Below are 26,496 nucleotides of genomic sequence, written 5' to 3' on the forward strand. Positions count from 1 at the left end.
CTGATGTATTTAAACCTAGCAGCTGTCGTTTGCTTCGACATTAGATAGCGCTAGTACAAACTTGTGCTTCATGTACTGTCGCATATATAAAGGGAGACCCCTATAGGTTGAAATCCTTTATCCGTAGGAAGTCGAGTCTACCACCTTGTAAATGTGATACATCGAACACAACAATCAGGGAGATTGATTACCTATAATTCTCAGTTCCTCGAGAGGTATTCTGCAGTTCACGATTACCTGGTAATCCATTTTACCTAGATTATCCTAAGCAATCATTTTGGTATTTTTGACTTTTTAAATTTAAAATATCATCGAACACTTGTCCTTTCGAGCCCGTTAACTCTGAAAGCGACTAGAGTCACCTTTCTCTCTTTTCTCAACTCTTAAAATATGAAAAGGCAAAGTTTTGTTTCAGTGTCTTAAAAAATTAACTACCCACAAAATGTTCTTGGTTAAGGTTATCTTCCTTAGTGATTATTTAGGGTCGATTCCAATGGAAAAATTTCCAGAGTCCACTAGTCAAGGATTCCCCTCGAATGGGAATCCTAGTCCTTTTCCTTCTTTTGGAAACGCTAGTGCTCCTTATATGGCAACATTGTCCCTCCCTGGGTTAACCATTGGTTTACCTATCTGGTTATTTTCAACCTCAATGGTCCCAAGTGTCCCAACTCCTACCTAGCCACTTCCTTCATTTGAATCACGTCACGATCATTCCAAGGTTGACCTCGCACCTTCTTCCCCTATTTCTTCACCCTCCTCTTCTACTTTGCTTGGTGACAGTTTGAAATCTAGTAACCAAGGGGCTAAGAAGAAGAATAAGAAGTCAGAAAAGCGATAGGCCAAATGTGGAGCTGTTACTCCAAATGCACCTCTCGTAGACAAACCTTCCGATCCTCCATGGAAGGTTAAATTCCCTTGCAAGCTGTGTAAGGGTGACCATCTCCTTTGAGACTGTCTTGACATTTCTAGATTCTTAGAGTTATGGTCTAAAGACCTGAATCAACCATCCCCATCGCTCTCTCGAGATCATGTCCATGCTACACCTTCGGCCAACGATGGTAATAAGAAGGGAAAAAATAAATTCCCCTGTAGGTTATGTGACGGAGAGCATCTTCTTCACCTTTGTTCTCTTATGGATAAGGCTTCCACAGTTTTGGAAAACCCTACAGCTCCGAAAGTCCAACTCCCCATTGGTTATTAGAGGCTTTCTTCTAATGCTCTCCTAGTTGGTAAAGAGACTGACTTAGATTCATCTCTCTCCCATCTTGCTATTCCTGAGCATGACTCTCTTGCGTCTTTCCTGACCAACCATTAGTCTGAAAGAGTGTCGACTTGGCTCTACCTTCAGCCGTTCACTCTGTTCCAGAAAAGAGTAGTGATCATGCTTCTCATGTTCTTCCCATCTCCTCAAATTCTCATGAATTGAAGAGTGACCCTCCCATCCCGATTGTTCAAGAGACTCCTTCTCCTATTCTTGTACAGCATGGGGGCAATCATATGATACCCCCACCAAGTAGTTCTATCATTTCTTTTGATTGGATTAAATTGACTGCATTTGGTATCCCATCTTATGTGCCTTTCCAGATCACATTACAAGCCTATAATATGGTCGCACATGGCACTATGTTAGATGAAGGTGCTTCTGTTAGCATCATGTCTTCTAATACTTGCAAGCTTTGGGTTCTCCACAGCTTGTGCCTGTCACCCAAAATCTATTGGCTTTCAACGGAGGAACTAGTCAACCCTTAGGGATCCTTCTGAAGTTCTCTATTACTTTGGGAGGAAAGACCATCTATGGCAGTCCAAGGTCTTTTAAATTTCAATCTTCTCCTTGGACGCGACTATGTTTATGACATGGGAGTTGTTGTTTCTTCGCTTTTCTGTGTGGTTTGTTTTCCACATGAAGGGATAATAGTGACCATTGATAAATTGTCATTCATTAGTCATCAAGTGCCTCTTATCCAACCATTATCCCCTATTGGTTCTTGTTTGCAAACAGTGCCCTCCCCGCCACAGGTCAATTATGTGGCTACTCGTTCCATCTCCACATCTGCTGATGATCAAACAGATGGTGTAGTACATTATGTATTGGGGGCATTGGAACTTGATCTGTCATTGGTACTCGTTGACATGTCGTCCTCCCAGAGCGTGGTTCTCCCATCTAGTGAGGACATCTTGGTAACCATGTTCTCATATGGTGCATGAATAACTAATCAAGCACAGTTCCTTGTATTATGTCAAGCTCATTAAAAATGAAACAAGGAATGTGAGCATAGTTCCTTGTCCTGTGTCATGGTCATTAAAAAATGAGACAAGGAATGTGAGCATAGTTCCTTGTCTTGTGTCAAGCTCATTAAAAAATGAAACAAGGAATGTGAGCATAGTTCCTTGTCTTGTGCCAAGCTCATTAAAAAATGAATCAAGGAGTTTGAGGACATTTTTTTCTTGTATCTACCTCATTAAAAAATGAAACAGATGTTCGAGGATAGTTCTTTTACTGTGTCAACCTCGTTAAAAAATGAAACAACTCCCTTTTCCAAATCGAGTCTTTGAACAGGATCTCGTAAAATCTTGGTCGAGTCTTTCCTGGATCTCGCGAGCGAACCTTCATTCCATCCACCACATTGAATGAAATGAAGCTTGGGGGCATGTACCTCAAATTGAGTCATTATGCTGGGGGCATGCAAACTTATCTTAACCATAGTTTGTCTTTGTTTCAAGCTTGTGTAAAAATGAAACCAAACTCAAGCATAGTTTTTCATTTCAAGATTGTGTAAACATGAAACCGAATTCAAGCAAAGTTCCCCTTGGTTCAAGTTTGTGTAAAAATGAACCCATGCCCAATTTACATCTCGTGATTGCTACTTTTATTAGCTAATGTCTGCTAGATGAGCCTTGGTTATTTCATTCCATCGCTACCATCTCTTTGGCTGATCATATAATTTCACTTGGTTTTTTTCCTTTCCTGAGGAACTGCAGCAATGAGTGGTTTTGTTAACTAGCCTCTTTACCATTACATGTTTTTGAGTAGTTCCATCATTGCCAGAACTAGTTGCTACCCTTTATACCACTCGTTCCTCCAAAATGAGACATCTTTAAGCTATTTTTTGACTCATTAAAAATGAAAATATTTCCGAGTATTTTTTCCCTTTTAGACTTGTTAAAGTAAAGAAAATCAGGGAGTCATCTTTGAGCTCTTTTCCGACTCTTTAAAAACGAAAATATTGTCGAGCTCTTATTGTTTTGAACTCGTTAAAGGCTATGAAACGTCGTCTACCCAGTATACGTTTACCCCTTTTTCAGGCTGGGATAAGCTATTTACAAAAAAGGTACTCCTTGACTGAAATGGTCAAGAGGTTCTCTCAAGTATCATTTTCTACCTTTTCGGGATTGAGAGACACAAATATACGAAATGTGACCTTTTGGAGTTTTGTTTTTCGTGTATTTTTCAAATTATCTAAACGAGAAAAAGATACTGAGTTACACCTTTATCGGACTCGTTAAACTTAAACGACATCAGATTCGTCACCATGATAGGCATGAGATTCTCCTTCCTAAGACTCATTAATCTTACTAGCTTCGATTCATCTGGAGGATGGACTTACAGTGCAAGCACATGCTCTCCCCTTCAAGCTTGCGATAAAAAATAATTGGGGTACCTACCAGAAATGGTGGGGGAAAATTGGAAATTCCATCAATTGTGTCGGCAGCTCACTCTTGAACATGACACTTTTTGCTTCGTGTCAGGTTGGGATATCCTCACTTCATCGTTGACTTTCCTGGGTTGGGCCATTCATTATTGCCTTCTATTTTATCTCTACCATGTCATCATGACCTCTGATCCTACGGATTCGAAAGTTGCCAAACTCTGAAGTCGTGTCGTTGATATGTTCAAGAGTTTTCCTTCTAGACTTACACTCATTCTCGATCCTCTATATCATCCATAATCATTACATCCCTTTGTCTTGTGTCAATGATGTGGGATACATCATGGCCCTCCTTCGACACGGTCACTTCCTGTCAACTTCAACTCATTATCTGGGAAGTTGGCCGAGAGACTCCCTTCCAGTACCTTAGAGCTTGCATGCCCTAATGGCAAGTTCTTCACACTCGACAACAAGTTCACATCATTGGATTTCGATCGGGTGATTTCACAAGTGTTCGACTTCAGTTCCTTTATTCACATTTCGTGGATTGTGTTGCTGGTACCTTGAGAGCCATTATCATTATTGGTGGTTTCTCTCGCACTTGTTAATGGTTCACATCATTGACTGGTAATCAAGTGACTTTATAGCATGTTCGACTTCAACACATCTATTCACATGTTAGAATGTGTACTTTGATCGGGTCGTGTTGGAGGGCAAGACCCTAGGCTCATATTACAGGAGTCTAGGTTGCAAGGCAATGTGACATGATCATGCTGATATACATGTCTCTTTCAGATGGATGGATGCGACCATACCATGAGTTCTCATATGTGATCCTTCTCATTATGGGATGGCTGCGACCATACCTTGGTTTCGATACGATCCTCCTTACTAGATGGCTATGCCCATGCCTTGGATCCATTTAGATGATCATTCTCTGGATGGTTGTGTCCATACCACGATTCATGTATCATTTGTCAGAGTTTTCAGTGATGTATATGTATCTATGCTTGCTTGCAGGTTTTTCGATGATGGACTCCAGTTCCCCTCATCTACTTGTAAAGAATTTCACCCCTCACTCTAGTTCGGCCTTCATGCTCTAGGGGACATCTGTTACACAAAATTTATTCACTGTTCCTATACTCCCCATTCCATGATCCTAAAGGATCTCTACAGTGAACCCTACATGCTTTCCCATCATGAAGAAACTCCCATTATGTCCCTCTTCATGAGGAGAACAATTCCCTTTTGCATCATTTCCTAGAAATCTTCCTTTTACCCGAGTTTACAAGATTGACGCTAATGACCAGTTTCCTCCTTACGCTGATTTTCAAAGATTAAAACTAGGACTAGCACCGTATAGCGCAATTGAGCCTTTTTTCAATCGCATCGATCCTCTTTTGGCATGTTTTTTAAATATGGATTCGAAGCTTCCAGGTCTGGAAGATTCATAACATAACTCTGGTAAATGGTTGGGTTGGATGGAGTCGACAAAGTTAGTTTGGGCTCCTTTACCCTATTAGGATGGAACAAATCCAAGAGATAAGGCCTCTCCCATGGTAAGAGGAACCATCTCCCCTTCATACAAGCTGTATAAACCCCTCCTTTTACGAGCTAAACTAGTTTCAGTCTTAGTCTTTTTGGAGCTTCATAACCAACAAGATATCATAGCTTGTAGCCTTCTAGTTTATGTTAATGGAGGGAGAATTTTTATAGAAATTTTTGTGCCTTACAGCATTAAGCATGAAATGTCCATAATCTAAGGGATCCAAAGTCCCTAAACATGTTGTTCCTAACCCTAGAGGAACAAGTCTAACAAACCACAACAATTCACAGAAGTTCTCCACCAGAAACTGCTCAAAAACAAGTCAATTCAGGATCATTTCAGTGGCTACACTAGCTGTTTGCGCTGAATGTCAAAGCCAACACTGGCTACCTGCGTTGAATGTCAAAGGGAACACTGGCTACCTGCGCTGAACGAGAATGGACATGTGGCAAGTTCATTTCTCAAGGTGTCAAAACCCAGGAAGCTTCCAAAATGACACTTGCCTCAGGGAATTCGACTGGTGATGAGTAAGAGGTTCCAAATCTCCAAGTGGAAGCAAGAACCTCCAAGTGGAATCAAGAACTGACAGAGGGAGAGGACACTAGTCAGATGTCAAGCTGACTCATCCTCTCTCCAAACATCTATATATGGATCTCTCCTCCATGAGATCTAGAGGATGGAATTTTGTTATTGCAAAGAATTGTTGTTGGTTTGAGATTGGAATCATTGGGTGCTTAATGATTTGAAGGGGGTGAAGATAGGAATTCCATTTGCTGGCAAGGAGATGCTGGATTGGAGCCCTTTGGGTTGTATCTCTTCCTGAACCTTGTTATTCATCAATAAAGCTATCTTGGTTTCTCCTATATATTGATGTATTTTTGATGTATGATTGCATTAGTATGTTTAGTTTGTTTCTAATCCTGAACTAGTTATGAATATGAATCCATGTCTTGTGTAGTGTTCTCTTCTTGTGATCTTGCAGAAACCTCTTGAAGCTGGGCGAGCGAGAAGGCAAGTAGCTGGGAACTCTCCAAGAGAAGAGAAGCCGGATCGAGGGACAAACGGAAGACGCCGGTTAGTCCATCCATCTATCTCTTCATTCTTAATTCATAAAGGAAGAATACTAGAATAGCTGTCTCTGTTTGTTGCTAAGGCACTGTCACACCTTAGGTGGATAGGATCATCCTGCATAGAATTTTTCCCCACAAAAAGAATAGTGTGTTTGGTTTGGTTTGGAACTAAAGGGAATAAGCCTTAAAAATTCCATTGTTGGGGCTATCCATGAGATGTTAGCGGAGGTGTGGGAGCCCGGATATGTCGGAGGAGACCAACAACATCAAGGCTTTGGTTGTAATCTCTTTATGAACTTATATGAATACAAGTATTGATTGATTTGCTACATTAAGTGTTATCTCACATTTGATGGCTTAAGATTCCTTGACCTTTTAAGTAGGTTGAATGCAACTTGTATGCTATCACGTTTGTTGTTGTTGTTTGTTTTCTTGTTTCAAGTATTCGAAGGAAGGAAACGAAAGATAGCTAGAGTAAGGAAGCAGGATCATCATCAAGCGGAATAGCTTTCTAAGAGGTAGGTAGGCCCTCTTATTTGATTCTAGCTTAAGGAATTTTTCCATAGATTGTTTGTTTATGGCTAGACCCTCTCTCTCGGGCTAGAGGAATTGTCTTTGTCCACATCGAGAATTTACCTACACCACACACCTCAATCAAAACAATGGGAATTTCCACACCACAACAACACTCTTTCTCCCTCTCTCAGATAAGATACTCCATGACGCCAAGGATTTACCCTCGGCTCCCACATTTTCCTCCCTAACTAAACCACCAATTCTCCATAGCTTGGCCAAAGATCCATGCCAAAATTTTAATTGCATGATCATTGATGCGAGGCAAATGCCACATACCTCTAACATTAAATGAGAAATTGATTTCCCGAGGGTGGTGGGCACAATGACCCAAACCCCATCCTATCTAAATCAACACCCCAATCAGGGGATTATTTAAGTTGTTATTTTTAATTATTTTTATAAATTGTATTTTTTAAAATAATTATTTAAATTTTATTGTTTCTATTAAATTATTATTTCATTTTTTATTTTATATTAAAAAATATATTATTAATAAGATTTTGTAATTAATTATTAATTTTAAGATTTTGATTATAAAAATATAATTATTAAATTTACAATTTATAATCCAAATTATTAAAAAAATGAAAACCTACTGTTTTGAATGAGAAAATCAAGTTAAATATTTCATTACAATACCACAAGTATTATATTAACAAATTTTAAAAAGTTATTATCAATTGGGGTTATCTTGGATAGTTGGGAGGAAATAATGGAACTCTCCTCACCCAAATTCAATTTTCATAATTCAATTTTCATAAATGATATGATGGATATTGAAAATATTAATAATATAAATATGTTTGTCATAATAAATATTAAATATTATACAAAATACTATTTTATATAAAAATAATTAATTAATTATTCAAGATTGTTTCAAATATATGAATATGAAAATTAAAAATATACACTTGCAGACTGAATGATGTGAGAATGTGAAGTTGCCCATAACTATCAAAGGAGTTATTAGGTTGGTATTCGACCACTGACCGTGGATGGCGATGAGGTGAAGGTCACGACCCAACCCTGACAGGGGCTAGGGTTTGGTTTACTACAGGGTTTTGGTGCTACCCTCCACCCGACCTAGAATACCATCACCCCTCACCTAGTGCCGTCACCTGAACTCCGTTACTAGCTCCTCCATTCCCTGTATTATGCATAGGGCATATTCTCCGTGACCATGTTGTAATCTCACCTATCTCCATTGTAGTAGTTGGTCTCCTATAATGATGGTTAGCCTAGAGTACAGTGGTAGATGGCATTAAACTCCCAGAGAAGTCATGAACCTGAATTTCGTGGATTATTTGGAGGACCCTCTCGAAGGTGCCTCCATATGGACTACCCCTCATGCAAGCTCAGAGGGTTTCTTTCCATTCAGAAGAGACTTGACATAGGCCATCGCTCCTCTGCCTACGATTACGGGGCCCTCTTGCTCAGTTATCATCCTACCCGGTGTTCCTCCTTCCTGGCCGCCATTAGCTACACCTTCTCCATCACTGAATTCCCTGCAATTTGTGTCTTATTTCATTGGCCCTGATCTCACCGTCTGATCTTCTGGTGGCCCTCCTCTTTAGCCATCCGCCAGATCCCACTACCCTTGCATTACTTCCCTCAGTGACCCACTGCTTTTCTCTCAAGGTCTACCCCCTTGGCTCCGATATCATTTCCCCTATTGGGAAGTTTCACAAATGTCCCCCCCTATCGGACACCTTCCCCTTTGGCCCTGGTCCGAACCCCTAAAACCCTAACCATACTTGCCCTGCCCACAGTGGAATTCAGGAGGGTGACACGGACGTGGGACATAGGCCCGGGAAATGATAGAAGTGCGTAAAATCATGATCTCAGGACGTCATCATCAGCTTGGAGGAAGACATTCAATGGGGAGAAGCCATGGACACCACCAAAAACGTCCTGGTGGGTAGAATCTGGGGTAGGAACTACACGGAAACATGTTTAAAACAATGGGTGGTAGAAATTTGGGGACAACACCTGGCCGAGTTACCTTTTGTAAAAACCTTCATCCATGACTGGTTTGCTCTATGACTCTCTCGGGTCGAGCATACGAACTGGGTCTTATCATCATTTTGGCATTTAGAGCAGGCCCCTGTGCTACTGAGGAGATGGAGCCCCGAATTCGATCCAGAGAAGGAACAATTTGGGGCAGGGCCTCTATGGGTTCACCTCCCTGTCCTACCGCTACAATTCTAGTCCGAGGACATATTTAGACACATTGGGAACTCACTCTGCACCTACTTGGAATTTGACAAGTCATACCTCTCCACGAGAATCATGGCTTATACGAGGATCTTAGTTCATATAGACATCTGAGAAGGTCTACAAGAGTAAGTTACTCTGCGTTGGAGGAATTTCACATGAACTCAAATCTTGGATTATAAGGGGGTACCATTTAGGTGCACGCACTCCCACAAAGTGGTTCATCTCTACAAGGAATGCCCTCTAACTGGAAAAGTGAGGAATGGGAACAAGGGGCAGACAATTCCTACAAAAAATCCTCAGGCAATAGCAAGGCACAACCCTTCACATGAAGCAGTGGAGCACATAGCCCCTGAAGCAGCAGAGCATTCCCTGGCCTTGGAGACCCTGAAGAAGCATGGAAAAGCATCATATCAGCCACCCTCTCCTCCTCTGACTAGGTCAAGGGTGGCTACTGAAGTTGCGTTATCTTCGGGTATGTCCTCTTCTGAACCCTACTCTGTACAATACTCTCATTTATCAGATTGCATGGATGTCTCTATGGGGTCTCAACAGAGCTTTGGTTTTTTATCACCCCCCCCATTACCCTTGCTTGCCCTCTGCAACACCCTCCTCCTACGTTCTCCTGTACCCCCCCATCCTTCCCGGAGGCTAATCCATCTGCATCCTCTGACTCTGATCTTGGAACTCTTCCCCACAAATACCAACTTCGTTCCCTTTCCATATCACGGCCCCCGGACTCCATAGGCAATGGCCTGGTATCTACCCCCATCCCCCTAAAGCCTCCCAGAGGTCAGCCATCCTCCCTCTCCAAAGCCAAGCAGCAGGTAGGGGAGGAGATTGTACCAAGGCGTCAACTTACTATAGACCAGGTACTTAGAGCACAGAATACCCTGGACTCGTCCCCCCCATGAAGATTCCCTCATTCAATTGTTGAGGGATGACTAGCCCTGAGAAAAAACTAGCCCTACAAAGACTACTTAAGTCTAAACTCATCGATTTTATTTTCCTACAAGAAACCCTTAGACTCACTGATACCATATCTCACCTCCTTGAATCCATGCTTCCTGGGTGGTCCTTTCAAGCCCTTGATGTTAATGGTCATTCTGGAGGCATAGCCTTGGGCTACAACCCTCTCTCTATCAAGTTGTGTAACATTTGGGTGGCTTTGGATACTTAGGGGCTGACATCTACTCATCCGACCTGGGTGCAGGCATTAGGCTAATAAATGTATATGGCCCTTGTCATCACTGAGAAATATTTTGGGAACAACTTTTGACCTCCAACATCCCACAACATGAAAAAATTATCCTGGGTGGAGACCTTAACTTTTCTATGGGTTTCTCGAAGCCTTGAGGTCATCATGCCCAGGTTGATCCCCTCTCTACCTTATTTGAACATATCTTGGAGAACCATAGCTTTATTGATATCCCCTCTACTAAGATTCTACCTACATGGAGAAACAGAAGGATTGGAGAGGATAGTCTTGCGAGAAGGCTTGATTGTTTCCTCATCAAGGAACGATTACAGGAGTTAGGCCTCATCTTCAGACAGTGGGTTGGATCAGGTGGTATATCTGACCACCTGCCAATTTTTCTTGACATAAGGGGAGGAACAAGCAAACCTAGATCCCCTTTCAAATTCAACACCACCTGGTTGAAGGATGCCTCCTATATTCGAATGGTATTAGAATTATGGAAGGTCCACCCCCTAATGCTAGAGGGAACATAACAGAAGGTTTTGTCAGCAACTTGAAAGAGCTAAAAAGACTATCAAAAATTTGGGCACACAGTAAGAGAGAATATGAAGTACAAACCCTTAGTGAAATTGAATCAGAAATTGTTGCTCTGGAGGATAGACAAGGAGGGGTTTTCATATCTAGAGATCAAAAGGATAAGCTCAGTATGTTAATATCGAAAAGGGGGAGAATACTTAAAGATAGAGAAGAAACCTAGAGTCTAAGAAGCAGAGCAATTTGGTTGATGGAGGGAGATGACAACACCAAATTTTTTCACAAATTTTCCAATGGTCGCAAGGCAATCAATACCATTTGGCAACTGAAAAATGAGCAGGGGGAGGAAGTGCATACCTTCCAACAACTGGCCTCACTAGCAACATCTCACTTCAAGCAGATCTATCAAGCTCCCCCCAATGCCACCCTTGCTGAGGTCATCCGAGTGGCACAACTCTTCCCTAGGTTCGTAAATCATGAGAATGTTATGGAGTTGAACAAGGAAGTCACTTTATGGAAACTTGAGGCCACTTTGAAATGGTTTAAGCGAGACAAGAGTCCTGGACCTGATGGCTGGTCGATGGATTTTTATACAACCTTCTTTGAAATTCTTGGAGATTACCTACTCGAGGTCATTGAAGATTGCAGGACCACGAGTCGTATGCATGGGTCCATCAATACCAAATATATTTCCCTCATTCCCAAATTATAAAATCTGGCCTCTTTCGATCACTTCCGCCCCATCTCCCTATGCAACTACATTTATAAAATCATTTCAAAAATCATAGCAAACCCACTCTGCCCCATCCTCTCCACCTAAATCTCCTCAAAACAATTTTCTTTTCTCCAGGACCGTCAGATTCATGAAGCAGTTGGTACTGCACAAGAATTGATGAACTCTATCCAGACAAATAAGATCAATGGTATTATAATCAAGGCTGACCTCTCAAAGGATTTTGATCGGGTAAGCTAGTTATACCTCCGAATGCTCCTAACTCATCTTGGTTTCCCATATGAGTTTATAAAATTGATCATGTGTTGCATCATTAACATATCCTTTAGTGCTTTGGTTAATGGAGTGGCTTCGCCTTTCTTTCAATCTAAAATAGGCCTCAAGCAAGGGTGCCCCCTATCCCCTTTGTTTTTTCTACTTTTCATGGAGGGACTCAATAGAATTATTAATGATATGCATCTCAGAGGTAGACTCATAGGTATCAGGATTACGGATAGCTGCATAATTACTCATTTACTCTTTATGGATGATGTGTTGATATTCCTAAATGGTGGCATTGGGGACCTGACTATCCTTCAAAACACCATCTCCCTCTTCCAATCTATAACTGGTATGGTCATAAACAACTCTAAATCCACCATCACTACTTCTGATTGCACCCCTCATGAGGTCAAGTTTTCTCTCCACCATTTCCCTTTTGCACTACTTCAGTTGGAGGATGGACTAAGGTATCTAAGTTATAGGCTAAATCCCCATGGCTACAAAATAACTATCTGGACATGGCTAATATCAAAGCTAGAAGGAAGACTAAATATCTAGTACCATAAGTATCTATCTAGGGTTGGAAGACTAGTCCTTATCAAAGCAGTTCTTGAAGCCACCCCCATGTACTGGATGTCCCTAGCCTAGATACCTTGAGGAATCTTCACTAGAATTTAAAATATCTGATGTAGGTTCCTTTGGAAAGGAAATCAATCTGGGAGGATCTTTGCATGGGCAAAATGGGATCTTCTTACTCTCCCAAAGAAATGGGGAGGCTGGGGAATTAAAAAACTGGATGGCTTCTCATCTGCTCTAGCGACCAAGCTAGGATGGCAGTTGATCTCGACCAATAGCCTTTGGACTAAGGTGGCTACTTCCAAGCACATTTCACCCCTTAACTTGATGAAATGGCTCAGATAAACAATCTGGAATAAAACTGGAATCTAAATCATCCAGAAAGCAGTGCTAAATTCATTACCTCTCATTTGAGATGGACTCACATGGAGAATTCAAGATGGTGCATCTGTTCGCATAGGACTGGACCCATGGATTGGGTGTGGTAATGCTCATGTGCTCCCTGATGAACTTAAGATCCACCTTGCCAAATTGGGCATTACTCACATTCAGCACATTGTTGACATGGAGCGATCCACTTTTCTTCATAAGGCCTGGAAATCTGCTAGCAGATTGCATATCTCACAACAGTGGCATCAACAGTGGACAGATTACACAATGGCATTATCAGAATATCACATCAGAATTATTGAGGGGGAGGATGAAATCATATGGGTGCATGCAAAAAATGGGTGGTACTCTCCCAAAGAGGGTTACCTCTGTTTAGCTAGCAACCATAGACCACAACCTATAGATATATGGTGGAAAGGCATGTGGAAACTCAAAGCTCCCCCAAGAACCAGAGTATTTATGTGGTCAATTTTGAAAAACAAGACCCCCACAGGTGACAATCTGATCAAGAGAGGAATGCACAGACCTTTTTGGTGCAGCTTATGCAAGGACAACACAAAATCAGTGGACCACCTTTTCCTCACCTACCCTATCACCATAGATCTCTAGGTATCTGTTCTCTCGAACATCCCTACTCAGTGCACATGGCGGGGACAGACTGCCAGAGATGCTTGGACCACATGGTGGTCATCTGTAGCCCCGACAAAGGCCAGGAACCTTCCCCTCCTCATCTGCTGGGAAATCTGGATCGCTCGAAACTGTCTCATTTTTAAGGATACAACTCCTCATTGGCCCACCATCTCCGCTCGACTTCAGGCAGACTATAAAAACATTCCTGATGATGATGATAACCCTCCTCCCAGGCATATTGTCCCAGAAACCATTGACCACACCTAGCCATGGGCTTTCTTTGATGGATCTGCTCAAGAAGCAGGGTGTGGGGTGGTGCCATACTACATTTGTCAGACTCCCATCACTTCCAAATTCAAATGGGGCTTGGAGGGGGCACAAACAATTATGCATAGCTCATCACTGCCAAATATCTCATTCAGTTTGCATTAGAAAAACATTGCAGCAACCTACAACTATTTGGGGACTCAAAAATAGTTTGCAATTGGATTAATAGATCATCAATCTGTCATGCATACACATTGAGGCCTATCTTGGACGAGGCACATAGGATTATCTCTTTGTTTGACAACTTTGTTTGTCACCATATATACAGGGAACGCAACACAACTGTCGATATGCTATCCAAGGAGGCAGTGGTCAGGCCACGTAACACATGGATGATCCACGAGCTGAGGGAGGAAGGACACTACCGGTACTATCATCCCCCATTCATGGACCATACAGTATAGGCTCAACATGATCCTGTGCTTTTTTTTATATGTTAATATTATCATGTTTATATTTTTACTAGTTGTATCTATAGACAGACATACTCTCTGAGCAGAGTATTTCTTTTTATAACATTATATGGACTCTACTGATGGCAGAGCCTCCCTGTGTGGAAAGTTGATTATATTTCTTGTTTTACCTCTAAATTGATAGGCACTCAACCTCATATACTGCATATGCAAACAACATCTACAACATGTAATTTTCCTTAATATAATGAAAATTCTATTTTTCCAAGGGGAAAAAAATTAATTAATTATTAAATTTATTTTTTATTTTGGTAAAAAAAATATTGACTTTTAAGTAATTTTGATTTTTTTAAAATAGATTTTGTGAAATTTATTAAAATTTTGAAAAAAATAAATATTACACCCAATATTTTGAAAATAAAAATAGTTAATAGAGATTAATAAAATTATTTTATTTGATAAGTGTGTGATATAAAATTGTGTGAGTGAGCGAGTAATTTTTAGAAATCGTAAGTCAATGATGGACACTCATTATTTTATCACGATACATTTCCCTGAACTAAATTGATTTTAAACGGAGTTGTCTTTAGTGAGACTTTTTGGACTTTCCGGTGCCAGAATGTGACCGAAAAATTTGAGTTGAAATCTTGATTTGTGTTAATTAAACTGTTTTTTTAATTGTATATATGGATTCATCACCCTCAAAAACCCCTAGGGCACTTAGATTGTGTGGGCTTACCCATCAAACTTGTGATTTCAATAAATTCCTGCGGGATTTTAGAGAAATTAGACCAGAAAAACCCACCGGAAAAGCTTCCAAAAAGTCGCACTAAAGACAACTCGATTTTAAAAAATTGTTATAGACATTTTTGTGCCTTACAGCATGAAGCATGAAATGTCAATAATCTAAGGGATCCAAAGTCCCTAAACATGTTGTTCCTACCCCTATAGGAACAAGGTCAGCAAACCACAACACTAAATATCAGTTCTCCACCTGAAAACACTCAAAAACAAGCTATTTTTGGATCATGTCAACTGCTCCACTGAGCATTTGTGCTGAATGTCAACTGCTCCACTCGGTACCTGCGCTGAATGTCAACTCCAATGAAGGCTACCTGCGCTGGGCGAGTTTGGCCAAGTGGCACAGTCATTCCTCAAGGTGTCAATGCCCAGGAAGCTTCCAAAATGACACTTGGATCAGGGAATTCGCCTAGTGATGAGTAAGAGGGTCTAGATCTCCAAGTGGAAGCAAGAACCTCCAAGTGGACTCAAGAACTGAAGAATAACTGAAGTGGGAGAGGACACTAGTCAGCTTCATGCCAAGCTCAAGCTGACTCATCCTTTCTCCAAAACTCCTATATATAGAGCTCTCTCATGAGGTCTAGGGAGGCTGGAATCTTGTGACTATAAGGAAGTGCTGTTGGTTTGAGTATAGAACTATTGGGTGATTTTCTTGAAGGAGGTGAGGAGGAGATTTCTTTCTGCTGGGAGGTGATGCTGGATTGGGCCTTTTATGGTTGTATCACTTCCTGAACTTTACTTCTTCCATTAATAAAGCATTTGAGGTTCTTCTATATGCATCTGTCTCAATGGCATATTGATACTTGTATATTTGATTTATTCTAATCCTTGAATCAATTATGAATGTATGCTTCTTGTAGTTTCCCTCTCTTGTGATTTTGCAGGATCTTGGTGTAGCTGGGCCAGTGAAAGAGCAAGGAGCTGGGAGCAAGCAGCAAAGAGAGAAGATTGGATCAATCATTAGCGGAAGACATCGGTTAGTGGATCTCTTCCTCCTCTCTCTTACATCTCATAAAGAAGTAATCTGGAATAGCTTTGCTTTGATTTTTGCTGAGGTATTATCACCCTTAGAGTGGGATAGGGTCATTCCGTATTGGATACTTTTCCCAACAACAAATTGGCGACTCCGCTGGGGATCGTATCTTGTTGGTTGTTTGTGTTTTTTTTGCTATTCATTTCATAAACACAGGGAGTACCGAATCGAACTGCATTTGGATCTTTCAAATGCAAAGTAGAGGGCAGCTACTCTAGCTCAGTTTCTGGGCATGTTTATGATTCGAAGATCTGATTCACAAGGACTCTAAATAGCTCTTAGTGATAGCTTTTCATCCTCCTTTTCATCCCTTAGTGTGTACTTGACTGATAGCTTCTAATTTGGCCAAAAACTGTGAATTTTTGAGAAATCTGTGACCCGGAAACTGAGAAAAACGAAAGTTTGAATCTTCAGTGCAGGCACTGTGAAGGCAGTCTGCATTTCAGCGCAGTTCCCGAAGGGGCTACCTGTGCTGAAGGTCAAACTGCCAGTGTACTACCTGCGCTGAACCAGTTTTGTCTAGTGCTACTGGGGTTCCCTCCTGTTTATTGCCCTGTTTTCACCCTTGTTTTTGCAGCCTGTTGCCAGTCAATGTACCTATCTGAAACCAACTTTCCTTGCCACTATTCCGCCTTGGTTGTATAAAGAAACTGTGTTTTTTCTTTGTGTATTTCTTGTATCATTTACAGTTTCCCATAACGAAAGTGAACTAGTCTTGCTGTGGCCTCTTAGATCTAGACCTGTGATAAAGTGTCGTTTTGATCTTAAGAGTTAGTTTGTTTGCTGCTCATAGCTGATTGAGCTTTTGCTTTCGTCATATGGTTTGAATTTATATATTTCTAGTGTCAAAACAAGTAAATCTTAAGGTGTCTTTTGATTTTGGACAAGCTTGTTTGCTTTCACTTGAAATTGAATTCAAAATTATACAACAGCTTTCTTTTTGTATTGCGCCAACATTAAGAAAGAGAAAAGAAATACTTGCATTGTGCATGTGCATTATGACAGTTTGCATGTTGATTTAGGAAAAAGTGCATTAGTGTGTGCTCTATGATCTGTGTGAAAAGATGATGTCTTTCTTTTCCCTCAGTAGTTAAGATTTTCAAAGTTGAAAGATTGAAAAGCTTGCTTATCATCTTAGACTGTATTTAGGAGTGTTACTATACATCTCGTGGTGATCCATAAAGGCAAACTGCTAAACAAGATCAACCTTAAAATAAATTGAATTTACATAACAACGCATTGAAACATAACGTAAACACATAGAGGTCTAAGCTAGAGACATGTTCCGGCTTCGTTAAACGCGATATCTTAGCGTTGAGTGGTTGGGTGATTCCTCCACGGTGAAGCGATAAGTATCAATACAGACTTGTGCTCCCACGTACCGTCGCGTATATATTGGGAGACCCCTATAGGAACAAAGCCTTTATCCATAGGAAACCATGTCGGCCGCCCTACTGATCGCAATGCAGTGAACACAGCATTCACGAAGATCGACCACTCGTACCGTAAAACGTATTCTGTGGTTTTGCGAAAAGTTTGGCACACCCTCTGCCTAGAACTCCAGAGCAGTTTCTTTTGGCCTTTTTCAAACTCTATAACTGAAAAAGTCCATCCGAGCATTTGTCACTTCGGGCTCGTTAAAACATCGAAGGAGACTAGAGTCATCTTTATCTTTTTCTCGACTCTTAAAAAGTGAAAAAGCAAGTTGTGTCTAAAGCGTCGTTATAAAATTTATTTTAAACGGAACATAATCACCTCCTATTCCTGCGTTGATCTGTAGGTTGAGAACATGGAACACCCCAACCAAGGAATTCCACATGATGGAAATCCTAGTCCTTTCTCCTCTTGGGGAGAAGTTGGTGCGCCCCACATGGCCACATTGTCGCTTCCAGGACTGACAATTGGCCTACCAATTTGGTTATTCTCAACCAATGTAGTTCAGAACACCATGGTTCCTGAACAGTCGAGTCAACAGTTAGATCAGTCTAGAGCTACCCACCAGCCTTCAACTTCCTATAACTCTTCCTCCAATCCTTCATCTTCGCAAGGTAGAGCCGGGAAAAGCCAAGCTCCCATAGAGAAGAAGGAGAAGAAGAAGAGAGAGAAGAAGAAGAAGGAGCCTAAGGCGACTGGGGGCAAGCAAAAGACATCTAACAAAAATCCACACACAACACAGACCGGGCCTAAATCGCCATGTGTCATATGTAGAGGAGACCACTTCCATAGATATTGTCCCTGTATTCCTCGGATACTAAGGGACTGGTCCCCTCGGTTGCACAATTCGGGAGCATCAACCTCTGGTAGCCATGTTGAATGCTTACCGTCAACCAGCGAAAGTGAAGGTTCAAGACAAAGAGGGGGAGCAAGATCCCCCTGCAGACTGTGTGAAGGCGATCACGCCATCCACCGTTGTCCCTTCTTAGACGAAGCGAAGAGAGTTTTGGAAGATCGCCCGGTTTCACCGTTGAGACTTCCTCCTGGATACAAAAAACTCGTGCCAAGTCCTTCGTTGGTTGAAAATACAACTGGCCCGCTCAAGTGGTCAGCTGAAGCGTCAGTCATTGAAAATGAACCTACTGAATCCAGACCAGATGAAAGTCTAAAGGTCGATATGGCAGTTGACCCGGTTCTTCCTTCAGAGGTTTCATCCTCAAATGACACCGTCACTGAAGATTCATCTTCAAATGACACCCTCACTGAAGAGAATAAGGATGACACCATCCAGATTCTTTTCATCAACACAGATTCTGATGAGCATCAGGGCAATGCGCCCATTCCTTTATCGCAGGAAGGAACATCGTCGGAGTCATATCTGGCTGTGTATTCGGTCCCACCACCAAGCAACCTGGTTGTGTCCTTTGATTGGAACCAACTAGGCAGACCCCGGTTGCCAGCCAGTATACCATTCAGAATCATAGTCCAAATTTATAGAATGGTAATGGCTGGCACTATCATTGATGAAGGGGCATCTGTGAGTATCCTTTCCTCTATTGCTTGGAAAGCACTAGGTTCCCCGACACTTTTTCCTGAGATAAGAAATCTCTCGGGTTTTGATAAAGGAACCAGTCGACCATTAGGGATCCTCCCCAATGTGCCTGTTACATTGAAAGGGAAGACCGTTCAAATGACCGTGATGGTCGTTCAAGGACCCTTGGATTATAACCTACTCCTTGGACGAGACTATATATATTGCATGGGAGCTATAGTCTCCTCACTCTTTAGAGTAATGTGTTTTCCACACGAAGGAAGAATGGTCAAGCTCGTAGACCAACTTTCATTTCTGGGATCACGCATCGCAAATAGTCACATACCAACCCTCAATGGTCTATTCACCCAAGAAATGTCTCCACCCCCAGTCCTCCTTCCCGATGAGTGCGAGTGATTCGGAAAGATGGGACTGGAACCCAGGGGGCATGCATCCTGGTCTGCTTCGGGCAGAGGAAACCTTGGGTATAAGGCATAATTTCCGCGAAAAAATATGACTAGTCCGTACCCCATCCGTGGATGGAAGAGGGGTTGTTCTAGAATAGGATTCTTTTGTCAAGGTTACTTGTTTGACAAAGGTCATTCACCATTGTCTACTTCGGTAGACAGTGCCGAGGAAATGTTTTCGTTTGATGGTGTTAACAAAACAATCTTTGGGTAACCAGGAAGAGGCAAGCCTCACCCTTTAAAACAAATGTTTTATCGGATAAGTAGGGGCAGCCTTGAAATTGTACTTTATACCTGGGGGCATGCAAACCTTTTTGAGTGCAAGCTAGGAGTGGTTATTTATCTGTTTTTTGGATTAGCCGTGTCCGAACTTGCATAAAGAAAGGAGGAGAGGGAGCATAGCTTATGTGAGGCGCAAGCTCTATAAAAAATGGAGTCTTACAGGAGACATTTCTTATCTTATGACTGGTATATCGAGCAGTTTTACCGCGGAATTTATGCTCGTTAAAAAATAGAAAAGCGAGATCCAAGCAGTTTTAGCACATAGTTCATGCTCGTTAAAAAATAAACATAAGGTCGAGCAGTTTTACCGCGGAATTTATGCTCGTTAAAAAATAGAAAAGCGTGAGCAAGAGTTTCCTCCAGAGTTTAAGCTCATTAAAAAATGAACCTATTTCGGTAAATAACCATTGTGATCGTAAATTTATTAGCCATAAAAAGCCTTGGTCGTGTTTGCAGCTGCCACCTCCATTCCATTTGGCCGATCGTTCACCCCCATATGATTGTTTACCCATTTTGAGGAACAGCTGCGAAGAGTGATTTCACCTAGCCATCCTTGTGACACTGCCATGATTGGAAAATTCCAACCTGTACCTAGAATCTGCTGCTATCCCTTTTTATCACTCGTTCCTCAAAAGACGAGTCTTCTTTGAGCTCTTTTCAACTGACTCGTAAAATATGCAAATTTTGCCGAGTTTTGGCCTTCCAGCTCGTTAAAGTGACCGAAAGAGCTATCCCTCCTCTAGATTTTAATCTTTTTGGACCTGAGGGATTATTACACAAAAAGGTCGAGCGCTTGTTTTATTCGGCTCGTTAAAATTATCGAAAACTCATCCCTTCTATATTGTTTTATACTTTTTCGGACTTAAGGGATTAGATGACGAAAAAGGAATTTTGGAGTTAACTTTCTGTACCTTTTCAGACTCTCTAAAAATGAAAAGGACCGAGTTTTCCTTGTCGTTAGACTCGTTAAAATGATTAAATAGCGACAAACTTGTCTTTAGACGAGAACGAGTTTCCCTATCGCTAGGCTCGTTAAAACATAGCGATGGGCTTGCCCGAAGGGCAGGTTATAGAACAAGCATATGTTATCCTCCTCAAGCTTGACAAAAATAAAGAGGTACTGGTCAGAAATGACTGGGGAAAAATAGGGAGAACCTCAAAGCTTTAATGGTAGCAAGTCGCTCTTGAACATGACACTTTTCCTCCGTATCACATCGGGTTGGGTTGTTTCATTCACCGGTCTCATCACCATGGTCCTCGCCAAACCATCCACATTTGGGGTAATGCTACCGATCCATCGCATCAGTGTCGTTATATGTTCAAGAGATGTTGTTCAGAAAGAGTCAACCGTGTCCCATCCACTGCCATACATTGTCCTTCATCCACCCATGATCGCCACCCTGAATCATATTTCACAGATTGTTTTCACCTCCACTAAAATCATTAGCTCCGTTCCGTGTCACTGATATGGAATTCATTAAGGCCCTCTTTTGACGGATCGCTTCTTGTCGACTTCAGCTCATTATCCAAGAAGTAGATCTAGGAACACCCCCCTCAGTACTTTGAAGCTTGCATGCCTCAATGGCAAGTTTCTCACTTCCGGCGGCAGGTATACATCAATGACCTTCGACCAGAAGATTTTACGTGGTGTTCGACGCCAAGTCCTTTATTCACACCACGTGAATTGTACTGTAGTACCTTGAGGGTCATTATCATTATCGGTGATTCCTCTCGCGCTTGTTAACGGTTTACATCATTGACCGGTAATCAATCGATGTCTTTCCATGTTCGACTTCAGCGCAATTCTCACATGGATCGACTTGTACTTAGAGTGAAGATCGAACGAGTTTGAAGACCCCGGATCTAGTTTCATCCATCTGGGCTGCGATATATATTCAGGAAACATAAAGACATTTGACATGTACATCATTGCAGCAGATGATCATCATACTCAAAGGATGATAATTTCAGCAGAGAATTATCAGTCTATCATCAGACGATCGTCTGTTCTATGTACCAAAATGAATTTATAAAGCTGAGCATGGGAATGCCTGCCTCAGCTAGATCATGAAAGCAGAATGAAAAATAATGTATTGTATTGTATTTTATTACAGGTCACCTCTCAGCGATTGAATGAACTTCGGATCCTCCTGATAAAGCATTTCACCCGATAAACGACCTCATACTTTAGGGGACAACTGTTATAGACATTTTTGTGCCTTACAGCATGAAGCACGAAATGTCAATAATCTAAGGGATCCAAAGTCCCTAAACATGTTGTTCCTACCCCTAGAGGAACAAGGTCAACAAACCACAGCACTAAATATCAGTTCTCCACCTGAAAACACTCAAAAACAAGCTATTTCTGGATCATGTCAACTGCTCCACTCGGTGCCTGCGCTGAATGTCAACTCCAATGAAGGCTACCTGCGCTGGGCGAGTTTGGCCAAGTGGCATAGTCATTCCTCAAGGTGTCAATGCCCAGGAAGCTTCCAAAATGACACTTGGATCAGGGAATTCGCCTAGTGATGAGTAAGAGGGTCTAGATCTCCAAGTGGAAGCAAGAACCTCCAAGTGGACTCAAGAACTGAAGAATAACTGAAGTGGGAGAGGACACTAGTCAGCTCCATGCCAAGCTCAAGCTGACTCATCCTTTCTCCAAAACTCCTATATATAGAGCTCTCTCATGAGGTCTAGGGAGGCTGGAATCTTGTGACTGTAACGAAGTGTTGTTGGTTTGAGTATAGAACTATTGGGTGATTTTCTTGAAGGAGGTGAAAAGGAGATTTCTTTCTGCTGGGAGGTGATGCTGGATTGGGCCTTTTATGGTTGTATCACTTCCTGAACTTTACTTCTTCCATTAATAAAGCATTTGAGGTTCTTCTATATGCATGTGTCTCAATGGCGTATTGATACTTGTATATTTGATTTATTCTAATCCTTGAATCAATTATGAATGTATGCTTCTTGTAGTTTCCCTCTCTTGTGATTTTGCAGGATCTTGGTGTAGCTGGGCCAGTGAAAGAGCAAGGAGCTGGGAGCAAGAAGCAAAGAGAGAAGATTGGATCAATCATTAGCGGAAGACATCGGTTAGTGGATCTCTTCCTCCTCTCTCTTACATCTCATAAAGAAGTAATCTGGAATAGCTTTGCTTTGATTGTTGCTGAGGTACTATCACCCTTAGAGTGGGATAGGGTCATTTCGTATTGGATACTTTTCCCAACAACAAAAATGTGTGGTTACTAAGAGGAATACTTATTTTGTGGAAAATGTATACGGGAATGATATGTTTTGGTGAACATAATACCTAATATATTAATAAATGAATAAATTTGTAACAATATTATTATATATTAATGATTTTTATTAATTAAGCTTATTAAATAAGTATAGTTTTATCTGAAGTACAGATTTAATACCAATTATTTTCACATGTAAATCTATCTAGAGTGCAAAATACAATATTATTTCTCATTGTTTAAATTATATTTTTAAATACTAAATAAAATATATATGTCCAAATAAACATTTGAGTCATAATTTTTTTAATAATATATACATGCTTTTTTTAAAATGATATATAATATATACATAATTGACATTATAATATTTCACATAACATGTACATCTAAATTAAAATGGTTTTTCAATTATTAATGTATTTTTAAGTATATTTCAGTATTAATTCGTATTAAAATATTTTATTGATAACCCACATTAAAATATTTTATTTTAACTATTTTTTAACAACGCATTCATTTTTTTTATTATAACCGGCATTATTTTTATATTTAGAACACAATTTTTATTTATTTCTATTTTTACATTAAAGGGAATAGACCGACAGATAAACTTACACATCCCCTCATATTGGGTTGTAGAATGAGCCTCTTCGTTCAAAAAATTACGTGAATGACTAAGTTTATTTGTTTAAATTTTTTAACTAGTTATACATCTAAAAGTTATATCTATCGTGCAAATGATTAAGCAAAGTGTTAAAAAAATTAATTGATGGTGAAAATTCAGTTTAAATTGATCTTATTGTTTGACGTAATCTAATTTATAGACAAAATAACAATTTTCATCGGAATCCAACGATACAATTTCAAGCAAGAATGTGAATTTTTGTTGCTTAAAATACATTTTTGAATGCATAAATTGATTCAACACACTAAAAAAATCCCTGGGCATTCTAATTTTATAGATAAAACAACTTAAACTCAAGTTTTTAAAAATATCTGCGAGATTTTGGTTAAAATTAGGAAAAAAAATGTCGTGAAAAATGTCATTTCGTCTATAAATAAGATTATGCCTTATTGTTTTGCATGAATACTTACTAGCGCAGTTACATAAATTAAATGTTTGTTAAACCTAAGGCAACAATCTATAATAAGCATAAAAAAAACTTATTTCATGTTACATATCTTTAAAATTTAAAAAATCAGCTAAATTATAGTTTTATTTCAAATTATTATTATTTTTATTAGAAAGATAATTAATATTTTAAAAAACCATTTAACAATATTTTTTTCATCATTTAGTGGGATGAGAAGAGTAATTATTTTTAATTTTTTTTTTAAAAGTAATAGCATTAAATGTTGATAAGATTCGACACATGCCCACGTTAAAAGAGGCATTAAATATCATGACATGTCGATCTGGATCACGCGACAACACCACTGCCTCCGCCTTCGAGCAGTCTTCTAGATGACTGACCTTCACTTCTCATTCACATGTATTCTAGATGTGAGGTCCTCCTTGGTTCACAGATCAATGTTGACATCATTAAATAACTACTTTAAAACTATAAGCGTAAATGATGGTTCAGGTTTGTTGATGATATCTTTGTCATTTGGAAACATGGTAGACTTGCACTAGATTCATTTATCTCCCATCTCAACAATCTTTCCCCTCATATCCAATTCACCATGGAAATCAAATCCAATAGCTCTCTTCCGTTCCTAGATGTCCTTGTCACCCAACTTCATGATGGCTCCCTAACCCATCAAGTTTACATAAAAAGACCCACACTCATTGTTATCTTCATGCCCATTCTCAACACCACCCTTCCCAAAAATACAGTGTTCTTAAAACCCTCAACTCTTGAGCCCTTAACATTTCAGCTCCCCAATTCCTTCCCTCTAAAAAAGCACACATGTTCTAAGTTTTCAAAGTCAATGGCTATTCCTCTTCTGATATGAATAAAGTGTTCAAGAGCATCTCTAATCCAAAATATTTTAACCCTCCTTCTTCTCCTCCTCAAGACCAAGTTTTTGTCGCTTACATAAAATGGAAAACTAACCTCATAGCAAAAATCTTGTTAAAAATGAATGTTAAACCCATTTTTAAGCCCCACAAAACTTTGAAGCAGACGATCTAGTCAGCAAAGATAAGTCTGACCCCATGTTGAATTTAGGGGTTTACCAATTCCCCTATTCATGTGGAAAATCATAGATTGGCAATACTAGATGTCCCTTCACAGCTCACATTAAAGGGCATGTTGTTGATACCAATCATCTTAGGCTTTCGAAATCAGCCATAGTTGAGCACTCTTTTAACTTGAAACATCTAATCTTCTTTAATCAAACCAAAATCCTAGCCTCTTTTTTCCTTTTTACAATTCTATACTCCATTAGAGAGGCCCTTGAAATAGAGAAACACCCTGAAAATTTTAATCGAGAGGATAGCTATAATTTAAGCTATTTTTAGCAATCAGTAATCTACCATCTCACTCATTAACTAACATTTTTTGCATCCTTATATTTAATAGTCTCATGTTATAATAAATATAATAAATCCTTTTAATTAAAAAAATACATATTGTTTTCTAATCCAATGTATTTTTCAGATTATTTATCCTTTCAATTTTATCGATATTTTCTAATTTTACTCTTATTCTCCTTCTTTTTAATAAATTAATTGATCATGTACTTCTATCATTTCCATTATCCTCTTTCATTTTCTCTTAATCCCCTATCCCATTTATCTATTTTAATAATCTTTTAATTCTCTTTTAATTTAATTTACTTAATCATTTATTTATTTATTTAATTCCTTTGGCTTGACCCTGCCTCTCAATATATATATATATATATATATATATATATATATATATATATATTATTATTTATATATATATTGACTTGACCCTTTCTTTTAACAATTATTTACATTCATTTCATTATTACTTACATATTCAAGATCTAAAGGTTGGAGGGCGAACACAATGGAGGTTAGGGTTTCATTGGTTTGTGGCTCTCTTATGCTCACCGTTGTGATTCAAGGATCTGCCTCAAACACATTGTTAGTGACATGGTGCGATGAAAGATTTTTGGATTATCCTCTGCGTGAGGATGGATTTCTTCTCCCACTTTTGTCTTCAGAGGATAGATTTATCTTTGGCTGTGATTTATGTATGACTGTTGAGAGAGCTTGCAGAAAGTCAAAATTTTGGAAATATCCTCTTGAGCCATCTCTACATGGTGAGGGGAATAGAGATCACGGCCACTTCATGAATCCCATGGTGTTGATGCTATATGTATTGCATGTGGGTTGCAAAATCCCCAAAGTTTTTGTGACGACCTTGGCCTCAGCCTCCTACACTTCGATTACCGTAGAGGAAGAAAATGAAGCCCCCAAATTCAAAGCAGTCACTCGATCTCCTCGACGAGTAAAGGAGGTTGTGATGGATCTGATGAGAAGTACCTAGTTTTTCCAAGTTGTGGGTATCATTTCCATAGATCTCCAAAACAAATTCGTCCTGTGTAGTGTTAATCAACCGCCCAGGAACAGATCCAGATAGGTGATGGTGGAGGTTTTTCAATAGGAAA

The sequence above is a fragment of the Pinus tabuliformis genome, chromosome 2_1 (assembly GCF_031772625.1).
Source record: "Pinus tabuliformis cultivar Carrire ecotype Pingquan chromosome 2_1, CPIR1, whole genome shotgun sequence".
Lineage (NCBI taxonomy): Eukaryota > Viridiplantae > Streptophyta > Pinopsida > Pinales > Pinaceae > Pinus > Pinus tabuliformis.